The sequence below is a fragment of the Canis aureus genome, chromosome 36 (assembly GCF_053574225.1).
Source record: "Canis aureus isolate CA01 chromosome 36, VMU_Caureus_v.1.0, whole genome shotgun sequence".
In the NCBI taxonomy this organism is placed as follows: Eukaryota; Metazoa; Chordata; class Mammalia; order Carnivora; family Canidae; genus Canis; species Canis aureus.
Window position 1 is genome coordinate 1,097,309 of NC_135646.1, and position 22,380 is coordinate 1,119,688.

The 22,380-nt window shown below is 42.1% G+C and overlaps 2 long non-coding RNA genes across 2 annotated transcripts; both read right to left on the reverse strand.

The window, feature by feature from the left end:
* Positions 1 to 1,882: 1,882 nt before the first annotated feature.
* On the reverse strand, positions 1,883 to 6,470 carry LOC144305796 (uncharacterized). Its single transcript, XR_013372844.1, has 4 exons — positions 5,707 to 6,470; positions 4,754 to 4,831; positions 3,515 to 3,608; positions 1,883 to 2,301 (listed from the first exon to the last, which is right to left on the reverse strand). It is a non-coding gene; the product is annotated as an uncharacterized LOC144305796 (long non-coding RNA).
* A 3,968-nt stretch (positions 6,471 to 10,438) lies between these two features.
* Positions 10,439 to 19,783, reverse strand: LOC144305844 (uncharacterized). The gene is made up of 4 exons (XR_013372865.1): positions 19,660 to 19,783; positions 16,411 to 16,741; positions 12,077 to 12,178; positions 10,439 to 11,198 (listed from the first exon to the last, which is right to left on the reverse strand). It is a non-coding gene; the product is annotated as an uncharacterized LOC144305844 (long non-coding RNA).
* Between the last annotated feature and the right edge of the window lie 2,597 nt (positions 19,784 to 22,380).

Sequence of the window (22,380 nt, forward strand, 5' to 3'; positions counted from 1 at the left end):
GAACTATTTTGATGCATGAATGAATGAATGATAAATAAATGGGACACTCTCCTCCGAGAAAATCATGGCTTGTTTTGCTCCAACAAATTGAACATCTATGATCTTCCAAGAGGTTCAGCCATCTTGTCTCCAAGATCCAAGACCAAGCATACATCCTTCTCACCTCTTCCCTCTCTAGTCAACTTCTCATTCACTGTCCTCAAGAGAGTAGATCTGTTGGGGCCAGTGTGTCACCTTCACCTTGGAAGTCTGCTCTAGGCAGCATCTCAGCAAGCTACCTCATGGTCAGATTTCCTAATAGTTCTTTCCCCATTATGACAAAGACCAGAGGTCCAACCTCTTGTGGGCGGGGTGACGGAGGCCCTGGCAGTAAGGAGGCTGAAGATAGAGACTGAACTCCCCAAGACACATTCTTCAGAAGGAGGTTGCACGTAGAGTAGGCACACACAGTTGTGTGATGCCACAGGTATAAGTAGTTGCAAGAACAAATTAGAAGACAGGACCAAGAGACCAAGGCTATTAGAGAAGCCTCTGTCTTGTGTGAATCTCTATGGTTTTAATATCGATTCTTTCCCTGCAAGCTACAGTAATAACTCGAATAGGTCCAAGCAGCTGAACAAAAGCTGGCCTTTAGCCAGGAAACAGCTAAAATATTGAATTCTCAAATGTAGAATGTTTTTTTATTGTATACACTTAACATATAGCAGTGCTTCTCATATTTAGACTTAGCACTTCCTATGCCGTACCTCCCATCTACAAAATCCCAAAACTTACAAGTCAGTATCATAAATAAGTTCTAGGACAAGGCCATACTTAAGGAAATATGTCCAAACCAAAACCAAAACCCCAGTAACTGAATTTTATGGAAGTGTTCACTGACCCACAAGTTTGGGCCTGAATCAGTTCCCAAACATCTGAACTATATCTACCTTTGATGCCTTTGCATGGAGGTCCTTCTGGGCCAAGCAGGCATCTGTTTCCATTTTATAGCCAACTCAGGGCCCCAGACGAGACCTTGGGCAGAGCAGCAGCCGGGTAGAAATGTGCTGAGGTTGCTCTAGTTAACAAAGGGATGTGGTTAGTAGGGTGGCCTGGTACAAATCGCGCAGGTTTCAAGAGGAGATGAACAACAAATACAGCCCTTCGGGTTTCATTCTTAAAGTGTGTTGGCATATAGGACCGTGTGCCTGATAACTGTCCTTCTCCTTTGTTAGAGGGAACAAGGAGACATTTGCGGAGGGCTCAGGTTTGACACTAACCAACAACAACAACACCCTACTTGACAGTGAGGCTTGCTTGGTGCTCCCCTGAGGTAATCTTTGCTCAAATGTCTGGGCCGTGTCAGACCATGCTCATCAGCGGTGACAGAAATTTTGCCCGTGGGCAGGACACAGGTCACAGGTAGTTTGGACGAGTCCGCACAGACTTTAGAAAAAAATTTAAGACTGTTTCCAGTATTTGAAAACTGGGAGGTCTTATATAAAAATCCTGATATCCAACTTCTCTTGACAAATCAGAAAATTTGACAGAAGACTGGAAAGGGGTAGATCTGGAACTGGTCACACACTCTCCAATTCTCCACCTGGTTTCACACAATGGGCCTTACCTGTCTTGCCCTTGGAAACATTTAAATTGGTGATAAATTCCTCCCACCATTCTGACAACTCCTGGGAAGCAGAGAATAAGGGCCATCATTTATCAAGTGTTGATGGGACAGACTCTTCTTTTTTCTTTTTTTTTAATAATAAATTTATTTTTTATTGGTGTTCAATTTGCCAACATACAGAATAACACCCAGTGCTCATCCCGTCAAGTGCCCCCCTCAGTACCCGTCACCCAGTCACCCCCACCCCCCCGCCCTCCTCCCCTTCTACCACCCCTAGTTCGCTTCCCAGAGTTAGGAGTCTTCCATGTTCTGTCTCCCTTTCTGATATTTCCCACTTAAAAAAAAAAAATAGTGGGACAGACTCTTCTGAGGTTTTTTCACGTATGCACTCATTTAACCCTCAAACAACTCTGTGAGGCAAATCCTCTGGATTACAAAAGGGGAAACTGAGGCAAGAGACAGTCAGTATTGGCCTGAGGTCACGGAGCTGGTGAGCGGCAGCAATCCAAGGAAAACCAAAGAGGGTTGACGCTGGAATCCCAATGCCTGACTTCGATCTGCACCGACTGTCAGACTGGCCAAATGCACTCTCCTCTCGGAAGCTTCCCGGTTCCGTGATCCCTCCCTCTGGTTCGGTTCCAGCCCAAGGAGTTCTCCTCGCCTTCGCCATCGGTCACGCACATCGCACCTACAGGCTGACATTGTGAGTCATAAATGTTCTATTAATCATATACGTCCCTGGGCCATACCTGCACTTGTCTATCTGTGTCCCGATGATCAGACTAAATGTTTTTACATCAGTTCAAACTCTGAGGGTCCTAAAGGGGCAGAAGAACAGGCCGTCGTGGCTGGCAGCCGCTCAGTGGACGGATGTGGCTGCCCGGCCCGGGAGCTTCTAACCCTCCTGGCTCTCTGGCCGCCACATGTGCCCTGGCCCAAACCACACACCGAGCCCAGCTTCTCGGACTCCTCCCGGAGCCCTGTGCTCAGGTCCCGGTGCAGCTGGGCAGGCCTGTCGCCCCCAGACCACCCTCCTCAGCCTCAGCCTTGGCTCCCCCAGCCGGCGCCCCGGGTTCCCCCATCCTGCCTGCTTCCTGGCGGGGTCTTCGCTCTCTCCGAAGGCTCCTCTATTAACAAGGCCTGAAGGCCGGGATCATTTTTTTTTCACTCTTGTGTAACAAAATAAACGACCTCCATGTTATTTATTTTATTTCTGAAGACTCCTACTTTAGGGGTGATCTTTGTTGTTATTGTTTCCTGAGGGCTATTTTGTTATTGTTTGTTTAATGAAGCCCAGGCCGAAGACACTGTGGCGTCCCCAAGGCACTGCCTCTAGGCTCTGGAATTTTCCGTCAGCTCTAGCCAGCCACGCCCTCTGCTTCCTGTGGGCCCTGGCCGAGGGCTGCCTCCAGGCCGCCTCCTGCTCCTCAGCACTTGGGCTCCTGCCTCTCTGGGAACCTGGAATCCCCCAATTCCCATGCTCCTCCCTGGACACTCTCAGATCCCCAGGCTCCTTGGAGAGCGTTTCCTATCTTTATTTTCCTGCACTTCATAATTTAAATAGATGGTGTTTCAGGGGAGGTGCAGTTGATACCTTCTGAAATCAAAACCTTCTGGGGAAGTCTTTCCAACCAACACACCTACAACGTGGTACCTGCCTTACTTCCCATAATTTAAAATTTTTCCTTTGAGCACAAGGGACTGCTACCAGCGTTGATAATCCCTGAAGACTGCGGACTCCTTAGGATTTCAGTAAATCGGCAAAGCAGGGTCCTTTGTTTTGCAACCTGACACATCCTAAGTGCTTCCTATTTAATAGGCACTCCGGGAGAAAGTTTACGGAGGGAAGGAAAAGCTTCATTATCTAAGAACCATCATTTTAGACTAGAAAACATAGGAGACACCCACCGATATGGCTCGTTAAGTCTGAACACCGAAATGGTCTCATCTACACCACGGTCCTTGCCGAGACATAAAGTGTTGTCTTCCACCTGTAGTCACCCTGTGAATTTAGGTTAAAATCTATCCCGTTCTTTGTGTTACTAGCTGTCAAATAACCAAGCTATCCCAAAAAAGAAAAAAAAAAACCCACAAGAACACAGAATTTGAGGGTGTTAACTTTGAATCTGAACACTAAATGATCTTTTTTAGTACTCCTGCAGTCCAAAAATTACCTGAACTTTCAAGACAAGGGCTTTTGTTGATGCTTAGGGCAAATATATATGTAAGAAAATATATTATTTAACTAATACCACTAACTCCAAGACATTCCTAGAAAGTTTTCTGGCATAAAATTTTCCCCTTTTTTCTTTTTTTTTTAAAGAAAACCCAATGTTTAACCAAAAAGGCTGTGTTTAGTATCTTTATATTTATATACTAGATACTCAATAAATATTTGTCAGGGTAATGAACTCGGTGATACTCTTCCATTAGGTTAATAGCATCATATTTTGAAAGCCAAGTTTGACCAAATGACCAGTAATATTGGCATACAAACACCATGGAGCTACTGTCGAACTCCGGGAGATTTATTGTCCTATATTTTGAAAGAGAAACTAAGTAGTTCAACCTAGTTTATTTTATTTTGCAGAAAAAAATGGGGTTGAGGGAAGTCTTCATTTACTTTGTCAATCTCCGAGAGGGAGGGGGTCGCGAGTGAAACACAGTAGACTAGAAAGTTTCATAGATTTTTCTAAGGGCCCTGGATGGGAGTGGAACCGAATAGAATTTGCAACCTTGTGTAGTCCTAAGATGGACATTGTGGGGTAGGGCCCAGGAACCTGTCTTTTTAAATAATCTGTGGGGTGGATTTTTTTTTTTATCTCTAAGATGCTCAAAACCCTCTGCCCCTCCCTGCATCTATGTCACTTGCAATGTGGCTCTGCAACTCCTCCCGTGAAGATGTAAAGTTGATCTCCCCACATTGAGTCGGGCTGGTTGTTGGACTTGCCCTGAGCAGCAGTGGGGCGGAGGAACGCTGGGCCAGTTCCCAGCCTAAGCTTCAGATGGCCTTGCCTGTTTCTGCTGGTTCTCTCACTGTGGCCAGATAGCCAGCCCCGCCTGCATTGGTAGAGACGTGGCCTCTGTCGCCCCATCACCCAGCGGACAGCCAGTCAGCCCCAGACACCTGAGACCACGCAAACCTACCTGAGAGCTGACTGCAGACACACAGGGAGCCTGGCCGAGATCACACACACGGAGCTAACTGGCAGACACACAGTCAGCCTGCAGATTTGAAGGCAACAATAGGTGGCCATTTGAAGCAGCCGAGTTCTAGAGTAGAAGATCACCGAGGACGCTTTAAATGATCCCTATAGTCATGCAAGCTTAGGAAATGTTAGTCTGGAAGATATTTACAACTTTCTTGGAATAAAGAAACGTCTGCATGTCAACTTCTATAAATCTCATAATATTTGGTTCTTCTGCCCCATTCATTGAACACAAATTAAAATGTAATTAGAAAAAACTTATACTGACTTTTAATAGCTTTTAAAAATCCACTGAAAGCTGTAAAAAAAATAAATAACCAAAAATTGTGACTTCTGGGGAGCAGGGGGGGGAGGGTTGAGGTCAGGTTACGGAAATAACCACTCGTTCTCACGAGTATGATCTCCACAAACTGAAATGTATTTCAGTCTCCTTGTCCCCAGAAACGAAGAGCAGAACTGATATATAAAGCAAGTTATGGCTCATAATTGTGTTAATCCTAGAGTAACAGGCTATGGACAGTAATGATTTTCAGGTGCATAATTTAGGGGCCTGGAAATGGATACTGAATTCTTTGTCTTTTAGCAATGGACACATTCTACACTACTAATCTCTTGCCTAATGACAACCCTGTATTTTAGTATTAATGATTAATGCCTACTGCTGATACATGCAGATTAATGGCTTGATGACTGGACAGGAAATGCTGTGCATGTCCACAGGCAAGTTGCCCTAGCTAGTTATTAATCACCAAAAAGTGAACTGCACAGAGTCACAGCAGCAAGTGAGAGAGAATAAAAGCTTGGTTGTATTGATCATTTTGAATTTGCCTTTAGGTCAGCTAGAATGCATAAGGTAAGGCATTAGAAGAAAGTTATGTCTAGTAAAAATACCAGGAGCCAAGGTGCTTGAGCGATTTCACATTTCCTCCCTCTTCTTTGGAGGCTGATGAATTACAACATGATCCTAATGATCTGACAACAACAAGGAAAATGAACTACTTTTTCAATTAGCACATTGATTAAAGATTTCACAGGTACTTTTATTCTCCTTTTACCAGCTAATTGGTTTTCTTACCGAAATAATAATAATAAAAAAAAAAAGCAGTGTAGCGTGGTCTTGCCTATTAGACAATTTTGCTAAGGCCTGTGACATTTTGAAATAATAAAAAGAAAATAGCACCATAGAGGTGATCCAAAAAGTAACCCCTTTTTGAAGAAATGGGCTTGATTAAAAAATTCTATGATGTTTTGCTAAGCATAAAACAGGTTTAGAAGAGAAAGAGTCCATAGTTTTTAAGAAACCTCCTTTATGAGGCAGGTTATAAGATGAAATAACCATATCACACATGGGAGAAGACTGAGGCAATAAAATAAACCCTAGCTGTGTGTAGTTTTGGGGCTTCATAAAGCCCTTATGCATGCATGTGATAATTTCCTTTGATCCCATCTAAGTAGACAGGCCCTGTTTTATGCTAACCCGTCATACAGACGGAGAAATTGAAATTCAGTGATACCAACTTGCTGAATACACAAGATGCCCAACCTAGAATCAATAATAATCAAGTTACACTTAAAACAAACAGCTAACTTACGGTTCTAAGTGATGTATTAGACATACATCTATCTCCTCTCCTTCCTGAGCCTCCACTAATTTATTGCAAGGGGAATAATAATAATTTTTAAAGGTATAAACTTACCACAAAGAAGAGAAAGGAGACAACTATGAGTAGATTTAAGATGTCAATACATTTCTGAAAAATGGAAAGCAGATATAGGCGTTGTGGACAATCCAAGTGGAAGAATTTGTGGTCAAGAATATGCAGGGATGGATGAGTATCAGCAAAGGGAGATAGTCTGACCTGATTTCAAGAACCCCAGGAAAGCTTGAATTTGGGAATTCTGGGTATATCAGAGGCTCAAGGTGGACAACTGAAGTCTATAACTAATAGGTCAAGCCAACCTTCAGCCCAGGATTAGATGCCCCAGTAGACAGGCATTTACCCTTCCAGAAAGGAGAGTTCTTTTCTTAAAAATTGAACGGAAAATTCTAGAGAACAAATGCCCTTGTGGGAGATGTTACCTTAAAGAGATGATCTGTACATTCTAAGATTAGGTTTTAAAGCAACACCACAGGAATACTGCTCTTTCACCTAAATTAGACAATGAACAAGCTTCACCCTTCTCCATAGAGCTGCTTTCCTTAGAAACCTTTCTGGCATATTTGACTTTTTAACTATACATATTTTTTTCTCACTTTTAAAAGGCATTTTCGTATATTTGGAAATTAAAAACCAAAGTAACTTTCTTAGTAAATTCTCTATCATCTTAGAGCTCATTTCCCATTCATGTTTATAATTCCACATTAATTATGAATCATAACATTTATCATATTTTCGGGCTTAAAAAACCCCATATACCTTAAAGCAACTTTTTAAGGATATGAGTTGGTTATCAGGTTGATCTTCACAGCATTAAATATTATTACAAAGAAAAAGTGGGGGGAAAAGATAATATGGGAATGATTAAGTACATCACTTACATTAAAAGAAATGCTATGTAAAAAGAAATATATAAAGAAATACTATTTAGTTAATCACAGCCTTAGACTGTGACTTATTTTTCATGAAGATAATTTATCATGTAATTGAATGAAAACATAAGTGACAAAATATGGTATAAGGTGTCGCTATAGTTTTTACTTAAATGTGTATGTACATTGAGAAAAGTCTAGAAAGATATTCAACAAAATGGTAACAAAGCTTAGTCCTGGACGGTGAGATTATATAGAGCTTGTGTTTTCTCTTTTTAAAATACGTTTTCTAAATTTTCTACAGAAACATGTTATATTTAAGTAATTTTATAGGTTTTTCTTGTTTATCTACTTAGCATCATAATATAAGTTAAAGGGATTTTTTGTAGCTTGCTGTTAGTAAAAGTGTTTTGCCTGATGCACTTAGACTCTTGTTTTTTTGGAGACTGCGTACATAATATTAAATTACTGCAGCATAATTTATGTAAACATTTCCCTATTGGATATTTTTGGGAATCATAAATGACGCTAAAAGAAAAATCTTATTCAAAAATCTTTATCTCATTTCTGAGTTTTCTAAGAATTTTTTCCCAGGAGAAGGAATGTGAATTTTATTAAGGCTCATGGGATATGTCACCATATTTTATACTTATAAATCTTTCTCCATCTCTACTTTTTCTTGGATTTAACTCTCATATTTTTGTCATAACTGCAAGATTTTAAATTTAATTTTATCTCTAAATATTTTGTCAGTATTCCCAATAATGTTATTGAAAATCATTCTTTTATATTAGACACAATATGTACAAATGCACACACTCAACTGATTACGGAACTACTTCTTTTCTGGTGATTTTTTTAATATCACTTTTTGGTGCAAAGGATGACACTGTTTTGATTATCAAAGTTTTATTTTTTTTTAAAGATGTTATTTATTTATTCATGAGAGACACACAGAGAGAGGCAGAGACACAGGCAGAGGGAGAAGCAGGCTCCCTGCAGGGAGCCCGACACGGAACTCGATCCCAGGACCCGGGGTCTCATCATGAACTGGGTGTTAGTGGACCCACTAAGCCATAAATTTGGGTGTGCACAGCAACACTCCATCATTAAATGGAAGTGGTATACTCATGACCCGGTCTGAGTAGACCCCGCAGGCACAAATAAGTCACATGAAGAAGTGACTTATTCCCCATGGTCCTCTCCTGCTACGCTGACTTTTTGCCCCATCCTGCACTTCATGGGGAATTTCCTTATGATAAGTGGACAGAAGGAGAGAAGATTCAGATATTTGACAGATTATTCTGTACAATATGGAGGTACCACTTAAAAGTAGACAGTTGCAGCAGTCTGAAACATCCATGAAAGACAGTGGTGAAGGGAAATCCATCCAGTAGGTAGACCTTTGAGCAATGCCTCTGGTTATTGCCTTTGCTTGGAGGGAAAGTGACCAAATGTGTGATTATATTACAATTCATGGGCTGCAGGCATTTGTTTGGCTGGATGGTCAGGGACTTGGAAGGAACATGATTGGAAAATTGGTGACAATGAAATTTGGGGAAGAAGTTTGTGGCAAGGGACACCTGGAGGGCCCAGCGGTTGAGCATCTGCCTTTGGCTCAGGGTGTGACCCCGGGGTCCTTGGATCGAGTCCCGCATCGGGCTTCCCATGGGGAGCCTGCTTCTCCCTCTGCCTACATCTCCGCCTCTCTCTGTGTGCGTCTCTCATGAATAAATAAGTAACATATTTTTAAAAAAGAAGTTTGTGGCAAAGAACAAGAAGCTATCTGTGTCTGTGTCCTATCTGAATGCTCACCAACGGGTCACCTCAACAGAGGAGGATTATAATCATCAAGTAACCCATCCTGTAGCTATGATTCGGCCCCTTCTCTCCCACTCCCCCTACTTCCACGATCACCTATGAGCTTGTGAGCAAAGTACGGGTGATGGCGAAGACGAAGGTTCTGCATGGGCCTAGGAATGGCGAGTCCCACGCACTGAGGTCGATCTAGCTATGGCCACCACTGACTGCCCAAGTGCTGGCAGGAGAGCAGCGCTGTCCCCACTGAGCACCATTCCCCGCGTGATCAGCCAGCTGAGCCCCCTGGACCACTTCTCTCATGGAGGGGACGCTGTTTTGTTTTTAATGGAGTCCATTTTTCCCCTGGATACAGATGAACCCTCCCTGCAGGCAATGCTTCTGCCAGAACTACCATCCGTGGACTCACAGAAAGCCTCCGCCACGGCCACAGTGTTCCACACAGCATCGTTTCTGCTCACATAATCCACTTTACAGCAAATGGAGTGTAGGAGTGGGCCCATGCTCAGGGGATTCAGCGGTCTTACCCTGCTCCCCACCCACCCGAAGCCGCTGATTTGGTGGAACAGTAGTATGGCCTCTTGAGGACGCAGCACTGGCTAGGGCCAAGTTCTTCTGAGGGCTGCAGATGCTCTGAAACAGCATCCAGTATATAGTGGTGTGTCTCCCATTGCCAGGACTCCAGAGTCTAGTGATTGGGGGTGGAAATGTGAATGGCACCGCTCACTTACCCCTAGTGACCCACTAGCAAAATCTTTGCTTCCTGTTCTCGAGACCATATGCTCTGCTGGCCTAGAGGTCTTAGTTCCAGAAGGAGGAATGCTTCCACCAGAAGATACAACAATGATTCCATTGAACTGGAAGTTAAGACTGCCGCCTGGCCACTTTGGCCTCCTCATGCTTCTGAATCATCAGGCAAAGAAGGGAGTTACTGTTGTCTGGGGAGATTGACTCTGCCTGCCAACGGGAAACCGGACTGCAACTCCACAATGGAGGAGAGAAGAATACGTCTGGAATACAGGAGATCCCTTACAGCGTCTCCTAGTATGGCTATGCTCTGCTACTAAGGCCGATGGAAAACTACAACAACCCAATCTAGGCAGGGCTATTAATGGCCTAGACCCCTTAGGAATGAAGGTTTGGGTCATCCCACCAGATGAAGAATCATGACCAGCTAAGGCATTTGCTGAAGTCAAAGGAAATACAAAATGGGTAGTGGAAGAAGGTAGCTGTATTTTTTTTTAAGATTTTATTTATTCATGAGAGACAGAGAGAGAGAGAGAGGCAGAGACACAGGCAGAGGGAGAAACAGGCTCCATGCAGGGAGCCCGACGTGGGACTCGATCCCAGGACCCTGGGATCAGGCCCTGGGCTGAAGGCAGGTGCTCAACTGCTGAGCCACCCAGGCGTCCCAAGAAGGTAGCTATAAATATCGGCCAAGACGACATGACCAGTTTCAGAGATGAGAACTATAATTGTCATGGGTATTTTTTCCTTATTTTGTTTTGAATATGTATCTTAACATATATATGTTCACCATATACATGTGCAAATATAGCTACACATATGAGTGTATATAACAGATAACATCTCTATTTTTTCCTCCTATTCCCTTATCATGTAACATAATATTATATTCATTATTTATATCATAATATTGAAATATTGTTAATTTTTCATTATAGTATTTAAATTACAGATTGTCAAGGAGAAGAGCAAGGACTATAACCTTACTAGTTAGTGGGTTTTTAGTCATATATAGGATAGTTGTATCATCTTGGGTGGAATTATGACTTTGTTATTGTTTTTATTTGGTGATTAAGTATGGTTTAAGGAGATGCCCCTGGGTGCCAACTTGGCAGGGATTGGACTGTGATGGTTGATTTCTATGTATCAATATGACTGGGCCACAGAGTACCCAGGTATTCAGTCAAACATTACTCTGGGTGTCTGTGAGGGTGTTTGTCAATTAGTAGACCGAGTAAAGCAGATTGTACTCCTTCTGTGGGTCAGCCTCATTCAGTCAGGTGAAGGCCTAAATAGAAAAAAAAAAAAAAAAAGTCTAAGAGGAAACTGCTCTTACCTGACTGCTTCTGAGCTGGACATTCTGTTCATGCTTTGAGACTCAAACAGAAACACTGGCTCTTTCTGGGTCTCCCAGCTGCCAGCTTTCATGTTGCAACTGTACCATTGGCTCTCCTGAGACTCCAGCTTGCTGACTGCAGATCTTGGGACTCGTCAATTGACTGAGTTAATTTCTTATAACAAATCAAATATATATTTTCTTTTTGTTTCTCTGGAGAACCCTGATTAATACATGCACTAACAATTATAATTTTCCATATACACTTCAGAAGAGTTGGTCAAGTTCCAAAACAAAATCCCATGGAACTAGTTCTTTACTTGTAGATGATGTAAACATCTCATTAGCACATAGCATAGCTACAGAAAAGTACACAAATCACAAGTGTACGCCTGAATTTTCACAAAATTGGTACTTTCCTAATCAGTTTCTAAATTAAGAGCCCCACATGCCCCTTCTAGTCTTTACTCCTCACAGTAGCTACCATCTGACTTCTAACAGTATAGACTGGCTTTGCCTGTTATGCATGGAGTCATACAGTGTGTGTTATTTTGTGTCTGGCTTCTTTTATAATAAACCTTATGTTTGCAAAATTCATTCATGTTGTAAAGTGTAGCTGCTCTTTCTCACTGCTGTATAGTATTCCACTGTGTGATTACACAACAATTTATCTAAATATTCTGCTGGATTATTTCCAGTTTTCAGCTACCCTGAATTGTGCTGTAATAATCATTCTTCAACATGTGCTTTGGAGAACATTTACCTATGGGGATTTTAATTGGAATTTTTGTTGATTCTATACATAACTTTGGCAAGAATTGAATACCTACCCTCATTGATCCAGGAACATGACAGATCTTCCATTTATGAACAACTTATGTCTCTTTCAGTAATGTCTCTTCCATACTCACCCAGCTTGATGTTCATTGTTCCTGGTCAAGGAGACAGAAAGAAGACAGAAGCAAGGAAACTGACCTTCCTTTCACCTAATGTTGCATCATTTTGCAAAAACATTATTCTGAGCCATTTTTCTCATATTCTTTTCTGAGAATAGACATCATGCCTTTTGTTTCCTTCACTTTTCACAGTGATAATTGAGCCTAGTCATTAGCTTTTACAACATGTTCTTTCACTGTTCATTCTTGGTTATCTCTTGCTCATTCAATTTTTTGTGTACATGACCTTTTCAAATGTACACTCACTGGAGAACTCCCTGGGAGACTATTGGGTTGTTTTAGAGACTTCCTTTCCTGCCTTATGTACTCTCACAAATGCCCTTCCCTCTTGAGTCATACTCTTGTTTAGAATCTTTTTCCTCACATTTAAGAAATATCTGCCTCAGTAAAATCTTAGAGACATGTTTTCCTATGTCTGAAACTCCTCCCAAACAATGAAATGGTCATCAAGGCATGCCAGGAAGTGACCAGATGTCCTACTTTAGGCAAACAAAGCTTTTAGCTGATGGTGTAGTGCTGACACCTCCTGTCACTATTATATCTTACTTCTGAGCTGAGCCAGTTTGATAAAGCTTCATTAGAAAAGCATCTGTGAGACAGAACAGTCTTTAAATGATCAGGTCCTAACATAGACCATGGCTTGTGTGTTAGGACACTGAACCCCTTTCAACATTCCCCAGAGGGCTTTATCTTCCTGTTGCCTGGTCAGGACTGCAACTCTGTGTTCTTCTCCGACCTCTGTGCTCCTTGATGGAGAGCATCAGGAACCCTGAAGGTCCTCTTCCAGCTTTTCTAGAGTCCATGGGAAATAGCAGTTTTATAAGGTACCCCAGACCACAGTCCATAGTCACTCCTTTGGTACCATCTGCTCCACTAAGCATCCTGTCTTCAGGTAATTCTAGGTGAAAAGGAATTAACACTCTGTGTTCATCAGCTCCCCCCAGAACACATTCAACTCTTCTAGTCACTCCCTCACCACACTGCCCATTCTGCAGCTGGCCAGTCATCTATCATCTACCAATGAGGAGATACCAGCCTTCCGTCAATGAAATCTCCAGCTCTAGGAACAAGACTATGGAGACTCTGGGGTCACCTAGTTGGGCCAGATAGTAATGGGAGTGGAGGAAGTAACCTCCCACCATTTCACAAGGCCAGTGGTCCCTGGCCCCCACCCCCATTCATTTCTAGAACCCTCTCCCCAATCTGTTGTGGGTAACAGGGCCATATCTGTAGTTATTTAGTTACCCAAGGGAGGGACCTTGGCCTGATCTTTTATGGCAATTTTTAGAATTCAGAGGTATATAACAACTTGCTTGTCCTCAGCTCTGAACCTAAGTCAGCTATTTAAAAGTAATATAAAAGGTCTCAGTCAACAGCAGGTTACAAAAGAAAACATGCAACACGATGATTTCAGATAGTTATAAATGCTATGCAGGAAACAAAATAGGGCTATGTGACCAACAGCAACAGCGAAGTACCCATTGGAGGATGGAAATCGCCAAGCCTTTGGAGACCTGGGAGAAGAGCATTTTGGGCAAAGGAAGCAGTGTACGCAAAGACTCTGCAATAGGAGTAAGCTCGACAAATAGAGAGAAAGTCAATCCGCCCTACATGTGTTTTGCCTGGGCACAGGCAAGACTGCGCTCCCGTTCTCAATCTCCCAGCCAAATGACATCATTTATTTACCAATGAGACTACACTGCAGAGCCTCTCCTCACGATCAAGAGAAGGGACAGGTGATGCTCAGTGAAGCCATTCTTAAAAAGAACAACTTACAAGTAAGTTTCACTTAATTAAACCTTGGGCTCTTAGATCTCACTAATATAAAAATTATTCTTGTCTACTTTTACGTGATTTATATGCTACTGGAAACACAGCATGTGGCAATTATCTTCTGTTGATGTCTGGACAGTCTTTAAAATGAGGGAACTAACTGAAGTCTTCATAAAGGTTCCAGGTACCCAGGAGGAAGCAGTCTAGAGCTCTAAGTAATGTAATCAGAAAGGCTTTAAACAATTGGATGAGCCAGACAAAGAAAAATGTTTCATGGGTGTTATCAGCAACAAAGCAAAATAAGCTTGTGAATTTTCGTTGCAGTTTCTAGAAAAGGAAATGACAAAACTGTTTCTAGGGATAAGAGATGGTAAAACAGAAATTAATTTCATGATTCCCATTCTGAGCTAGGATTATAAAATGCAACTGATATTTCTTTCTCTTTTATTTTAAAAAAGCCACTCAAACTTACCTTCCCTGTTTAGAACTATGACCAGGATTGATTGTCCTTGACACCACCATTCCCCTGCTGTTGCAAGGGCCTGGAGCTCTGGCCATACTGCTGTTCCTCTCGGTACTTTACCAAGTGAGGCTAAAGCTAACATAGGTATGGAAGGCTAGGGGGTATGCTGGAAGGGCGTCGAGGTCTCCATACTCTGTTATTAAAATTCTGAAGCAATCCTCACAGAATCGGTGTCTTCCTGATTCCCTGAACTCAGTCATTTTCTGCTTCTAACCTGTGCTCTTTCCTTTTTCTCTGGTAGGGGCTCAGAGTCAGTTCATGGTGGCAATGGGGAATGTACAGGCCAAGTTGTCTTCTTATTCTCTTCCCCCACTTGTGGACACCCACCAACAAAAAGAAGACAAAACGAAAGTTCTCCGCTTTCTTTAGTCAAAAAAATAAGTATCGGGCAACCTGGGTGGCTCAGCGCTGCCTTCAGCCCAGGGTGTGATCCTAGAGACCTGGGATTGAGTCCCACGTCGGGCTCCCTGCATGGAGCCTGCATCTCCCTCTGCCTGTGTCTCTGCCTCTCTCTCTCTCTCTCTCTCTCTGTCTCTCATGAATAAATAAATAAAATCTTTAAAAAAAAAAAAACAAGTATCTATGCATATCAGCTTATGTACTCAAATAAAACTCAAGCACGGTCCACACAGACTTTTGCTTCATTGTCTGGCCCTCCTGCTCCTTAAAGAGTGAAATCTTTTAAAACACTAATAATTGTCAAGTTTTGGTGCTGCTTACCACAATTATTAGATGGTCCCCTCCTCCACGCCCAGTATGTACCCTCTGCACAGTGCACCTGACTGTGAATATGGTGGATTTTGCTCCCATGATAAAGTGATGTTATATGACATAGTTACCTTAAAATAGGGAGATTATCCAGGTAGGGCTGACCTAATCACATGAGCCCTTTAGAAGGAGAGAATTTCTCCAGCACATCACAGAAGACAAGGTCAGAGATTGGGAGCTGGAGAAGGATGCCATGTACTCTTGCTAACCAGTAGGTGGAGGAGACCATGTGGCAGAGACTGTGGGTGGCTTAGAAGAAGTTGAGAACAGCCTCTGGCTGCAAGTCAGTAGGGAAATGGAGACCTCAATCCTACAACTTCAAGAAGCTGAATTCTGCCAATAATCTGAGTGAACTTGAAGTGGATTCTTTTCCAGAGCCTACAAGCAAGAATTCAGCTTGATTGATGTATTGATTTCAGCCCTTTGAGACTCATCAGAAAACCTAGCATGTGCCTTCTGACTTATGACAATGAGAGCTTATGAAATGGGTATTGTCTTAAACTACTAAATTTGTGGAAATTTATTATGCATCAGGAGAAAGCTAATTACTCTTAGGGTAACGGTAACTAAAGTCAAGATTCTAAAAGAGCAATGACATCCTCAGCCTTCAGAGTCCTATTCCTGCTCCAGGAAGGATGAGACACTACAGTGCTCTCCCAATCCCCGGGAGACTTGCAAGAATAAGTTCTGGGACAACCAGCTTGATCTCAGACCAAGAACCGTTGGAAATACATTATTTCAATTTTTATATTTTTCTCAACTCTTTCTTCTTCTATTCTGTGATATATAGGTAGCCACACACCCCGTCTTATCAGCTATTTCCCTTCTTTAGTAAATATTTTCTTAGACATAAGAATTTAGCCTTTTTTTCCCTACATGGGCTCAGCATACATGTACAGGATGAACAGATGATGGTATATGAGGATAAAAAGGAAAGAAAGATAATAGAAAAAAGAAAGAAGGAAAGGAAAGAAAAATAAATGGAAGGGAAGAGGGAAGGGAAAAGTGGGAGGGGGTAGGGGAAGGAGGGAGGTAGACAGGAGAGGGAAAGGAAAGGGGGATGAGAAGTGGTGTCTCAACTACCCACTGCTGCATAATAAATCATCCTAAAACTGGTGGCTTAAAACAACAGCTATTTTATTACCTCACGACTCTATGTGTTGGCTGGCTCAGGTGAGCAGCTCTTCAGATCCATGTAACACTGGCTCAGGCTACAGATGTGTAGGGAGCCGGTAGGGCTGGCAAGTCCAAGAGAGCAGCTGACCAGTGGTGCCAATTGCTATCCGGGAGCTCCCCTGGCTGCCAACTGCAGCTTCCTTGTTTTCCTCTACGTGGCCTCTCCCTGGGCCTTGTGCTCCTCATAGCATGGCAGCTGAGTTTCAAGAGGCAGAAAACAGAAATGGTCCATCTTCTTCAGGTCTAGACTCAGGAGTCCAATGATGTCACTTTCCCTGCATCCTTGTGGTCAGAGCCAACTGTAAGAACAACTCAGATTCAAGAAGAGAGGAAACATGCTCTATTTCTTGATATGAGGAGAGATGTGCATGTGCAGGTTGGAAAGAAGTGTTGTGAGCCATCTTTTGAGACCCACTACTCGAAGAAGGGAGAGAGAAGTACACACATCGCCACCAGAGGGATCCTTCTGAAGCTTAGGTCAGACCATGCCACCCCTCCACTCGGGGTATTACGATGATCTACAAAGTGGTGTGCCATCGGCTCCAACCCTTGCAGCTCTCCTCAGTCCAACTCTTTGCACTCTCTGGTTGGCTCATTGAACTCCACACCCACTGGTTTCCTAGCTGTTTCTCAAACTCCCCACACACATTCTTATTGTAGAGACTCTGCTTTTTTGTCTGTCTGGAAAGCAGACTCTGGCTACCAACAAGGTTTCCTTCCCTCACTTCTTTGGCTCTCAGATCGAATGTCAGGAGAGCTTATCCTGACCACCCAACATAAAACAGCAACTTTCACTGTCCCATTGTGATAGACTGACTTGTGTTCCTCCAGCATTCATATGTAATGAAGCCTTAACTCCCAATAGGACTATACTTGGAATAAGGAAATAATTAATGTTGAATGAAATCATAAGGATGGGGACTCAATCTGATTAGTGTCCTTATAAGTGCCCCCTATCCACCATGTGAAGAAGTATCTGTCTATAAACTAGGAAGAGAGACCTCACCAGGAATCGAATCAGCAGGGACCCTGATCTTGGGCTTCCCGGCCTCCAGAACTATGGGAAAGTGAATTTCTATTGTTTAAGGCACTCGGTCTATGGCATTTGTTATAGCAGCCTAAGCTAATTAAGACCCCTACCAACATCTTCTCCCTACTTACCTTACCTGGTTTTTCTTCCTAGCCCTTTATCACCATCTGAACTAGTGCACATTTATTTCTTTTTTCGTTGTCAGTCTCTTCCCCACCAGCCTAGCTGCTCCATGAGAAAAAAATGTGGTCTGTTAAAATCCCTGCCTTCTCTCTTCTACCTAAAAGAGAACTGCACAAAGAGGTTATTGATAAATATTTGCTGAAAAACTGGAATGAATGAGTAAATTGGATTTTTTAAAGCATTAATAAGGGTGGAAACAGCGCTGTTTCTTCACCAGCTAACAGCACATTTCTCCTCATTACTAGCAAAGACAGCAGATGTTTTCAAAAGATAGCAGAGATGAATACTGCAGAGATAAGACCTCAGTTAAACCTTACGAGAACAGAGTGGAAGAGGAAATAAAAGGGTCTGAAGTGACTTGGACAGTTCACAGCCCAGAATCTCTGATATGGTGGACATACTTCATTTTCATACCTATTCATCCCTGCACATCGTACCTGAGTCTTGCACCCACAGGAACCTGTCAGGGTAGCACAGGTCGGGAGATCCGTCCGCCGGGATAAAGCGCTTCAGCTTATGCAGACCCTTGGTATCTGTTTTGCATCTATGGCAACACTAAAGGTGTGTCTCGGAGCCTCTTCTAAGAGCCCTGGGGGTTTGTTTCCCCAGCAGGCTTGCTGCTGGTGCCCACTGAGGCTTTGCATCAGGAGTCTCAATATTCCGATGCCAGAATATTAACCCTTTGTGGGGTGTCTACTAACTCTCTGACATCAAAGGATGAATCTGCAACAACCTCTGGGATAGAAAAACTGGAAAGCCGCTGTGATATTAGTCCGTTGGGTTTAGCATATCTCAAGTCTGTAACATTTCCAAGGTGCAGACTGCTCCATCTTTCTGGCGAACACCTGCGTAAAGCAGGGATGGTGCAGTCCAGGACCACCCAGGAGACGGATATTGATTACATTGCTGGAGCTTAAACCACAGAAGGAAATAAAGAAGAATCAAGATGAGAAGTCGGAGAATGCAAACTAATCCTCTGGGTTCTGGGGCCAGTTTAGACAATTCTACAGTGAGAACATAAAAGCTACCACCTGAGAGGTCACTTTAAAGAATATATCTTCTCTAGCTTCCAAACCAGAATACACAGCTCAGTTTCCCAAATCATGGGTTCATATTTCTCTAAAGAAGCTCCATGAACCCTGAGAGAAACCTGAGAGCTAGAGGAAGCAGGTCCACAGACACATATTTGACAGACACCCTGAATTGGTGTCCTAGGGCTGCCATAACAGAGTACCATGAATTTGGTGGCTAAAACACAGAAATTTATCCACCCATAGTTCTGGAGGTCAGAATTCTGAAATCAAGGCATGAAAAAGACTGGCTCCTTCTAGAGGCTGAGAGAGAACGTCTTCTATACCTCTTTCCCAGCTTCTAGGGGCTCTGGAAATCTGTGATATTCCTTGGCTTAGGGACAAATTACTTCAATATCTGCCTCTGTCTTCACATGGCTTTCCCTCTGTGTCTGTGTCTTATTTTCCATCTTTTATAGGACACTCTGCATTAGGTTTAAGGGCCCACCCTAACGCTGCATAAGCTCATCTGGATATTCTTACTTTAATTACATCTGCAAAAACCCTTATTCTAAGATCATATTCTTATTCTAAGATTCTCTTCTATTCATACCCTTATTCTAAAATCATATACTAATGTTCCAGGGTTTAGAACTCGGACATATCTCTTTTTTTAGGGTAGGTAGAGTATCACTATTTGACCCACTGCACATTCTTGACCCAATCTTTCAACATGTTCCCAGCCTCATAGCTACAAATAGTTGCATTACCTGATTTTAAAGCACAGATATGACGGGTGACATTGAGCTCTTTGTAATCTTAATCAGTAACACCCTCTCACCCCTCTATAGCTTTTTCATTCTTTCCTCAAGTCTCATCGCAATTAACACCTTCCCAAATGCAGTCCAATTATTCCTATAGATTGTAGCTTTTCCTCTCCTCCCACCTCGCAAACCCACTTGTTCCTCAAACATCTCCATGTTTGTAAACTTACATTTAGTTACACGATATGTTGAAAAGCATATGGGCATTAGCTCTTGACTCTGTCATTTTAGCTTGTTATATCACTTTGGATGAGGTGCCCACTCTTTCTGAAATTCAGTCTCCTTATCTGTAAAATAGGAGTTGCCAGAAGAATTCATGACATTGTATATAAAGCACTCAGTTCAACGCCCTGCTCATACACAGCAAGGGCTCAGTCCGCGCTAGCCAGCTCTTCTGAGGAACACATTTTGGTTGTGTGTTAAGTGCCTACTCTGGGTACTACATAGTAACAGGTATTGTGGGAGGTTTGCTGAAGCCAAAGAAGAAACATCAGCGCCCTTTGAAAACTCACAAGTGGATTTTCCCATGTTCATAAGCTCTTAGAAGACGTTTAGTAATGTTCTTGAATCAGAATGCAACCTGCATGGATCATGGCTCTTTCTGTGTCTAGGAAGGCATGCACTTTCACAATTACTGATGACAGGCATTTATCCTAATTTAAAACCTTTTCCAAAAAGAAATTCTTTCAATAACAACCCTCTCTCCCGAAAACCTACTTTTTGTAGCAGCTTTCTGGTAATTTCTACAATTCTACAAGTGAAATTAGGCCATCTCCTTCTAATTTTCTAGGTGATTACCAATTTTCACCTATTCAATCACTTTTTAGCAATCTTCTCTTGTTTTGAGTTATGGTGTTTTGATTTTCCCAGAAAATTCCACAAGTCTAATCTCAACACAGCAAACTTCCTATTAGCACTTGTACTATCAAATGAAGAATCCCTGCACCTGACCTCCTTTGAGTTTCCCTGGTACAATAGGACTCTTGGACAAAATGATGCCCCAGAAGCATTGCCAGCTTCCCCCAGTGTCTTCTGAATCACTGGAAGAATTGATAATGATCAATCTAGTTTGGATGCTAAATTCCAATTTCATGGGAATGGAAAACTGCATATTGTTTATAAGATAAAGCTGAATATACCCATGAATTGTAAAACCATGATGTTGATAAACCAATTACTCAGTTCTCTAATCTTACTAGCTCGCAAAATGCCAGTATTTTCTAGGATCATTCTAGCTGGTGTTACTGATACCTTGCTTCTCCTTTTAAGGTCAAGACAGAGGAGAGATTACACACTATCATGGCTTATAATTAATTCAGCCCCCAAATAAATTTTGTTTGGAAGAAATTATAAAAATGTTTTCTTTTGCTTATAGGGGTCAAGTGCTCCCCAGTTCAATATGGTCTCTACCACTCTATATTACATTTTTATCCATTTATGCTCTTGCCCCAAGGCATTTGAATTGGTGAGCTCTAGAAAGATTTAGCAATGTCACTGGAAGATGTTTAGTAAAATGTTGGCTAATAGGTCCACTCAGGGTAACTAACAACTCCTGGTCTGCTAGGCACACCCATGCAGAGTTGGCTTGGTCATGCTGACTCATGGGTTCATATTTCAAGCTTACTCAGACAGTTAATTGTCAGATTGTTTGATTCCAAGAACCACATGCTGAATTTCGTTGGGTTATGGCACTTTGGTATTTCCTAAGTCATACTGTAAAAGTACCAGAAACAATATGTTTGAAAACCTTTCCTCTGTAGAAAATTTAATTTTTTAATTTAGCATTTTACATAAAATCTAAACTAGCCCATTAAAGCCCAGAACAAAGTTAAAAATGTACCCAGGAGCATGTGTTCATGTGGCAGAGCAAACAGCAAACAGACGTATCAGTCTTTCCTGCATGGAAAACTCGATCTATTCAAGTTGGTAGGTGTTTGTGGATGGACCTGGAGGGTATTATGCTGAGTGAAATAAGTCAATCGGAGAAGGACAAACATTATATGGTCTTGTTCATTCGGGGAATATAAAAAAAAAAAAAGTGAAAGGGAATAAAGGAGAAAAGAGAGAAAATGAGTGGGAAATATCAGTGAGGGTGACAGCACATGAGAGACTCCTAACTCTGGGAAACGAACAAGGGGTCGTGGAAGGGGAGGTGGGCAGGGGGTTGGGGTGACTGGGTGACGGGCACTGAGGGGGGCACTTGGTGGGATGAGCACTGGGTGATATGCTATATGTTGGCAAATTGAACTCCAATAAAAAAAATAAAGGAAAAAAATGTTGGTAGGTGTTACACAGAACAAGGGTTTCTTGGTCAAATTTACTGGGCAAATTCTCTGATAAATATAGAGAAATGATTTCTTGTTCTTTTTTTACTGTGAAACATCTGGGTCATTAGTATGTTCCAAGAAGAGCTACAGTGTGCTATTTCCCAAATCCATTTGTTTAGCAAACTCTATTTGCACAGGACAACTGTTCACCAGTATTACAATACACATATTTTAAGAAAGGCTGATGTAGTTATCTGGTGATGAAGCCACCCCTAAAAACTATCAGACCTTTATGAGACCTTGGGCAAATCTCACAACTGCCGTGAGATACTCTTTTTTCATCTAGAAAGGGAATTTTAAGTTCTCTTCCAGCTTGAGTACTTTCTGATTTGCCTCAGAGCTTTATAATATTGTATTTGGTCATTTTCACTAAATGACTAAAGAGGAAGGAGAAACAAAACCAACAACAATGAGTATCACTCTATAAAACAGAGTTCCGGGACTTCCCAGGCCCACTTGACTTTGCAGAAATACAATTAGAATTACAAAGCCAAATGGTTATTTCCCCAAAGACTCAATGCATTTTCCCTAAGTGGAATTTCAAGCCTTTGAGTACTAAGATTA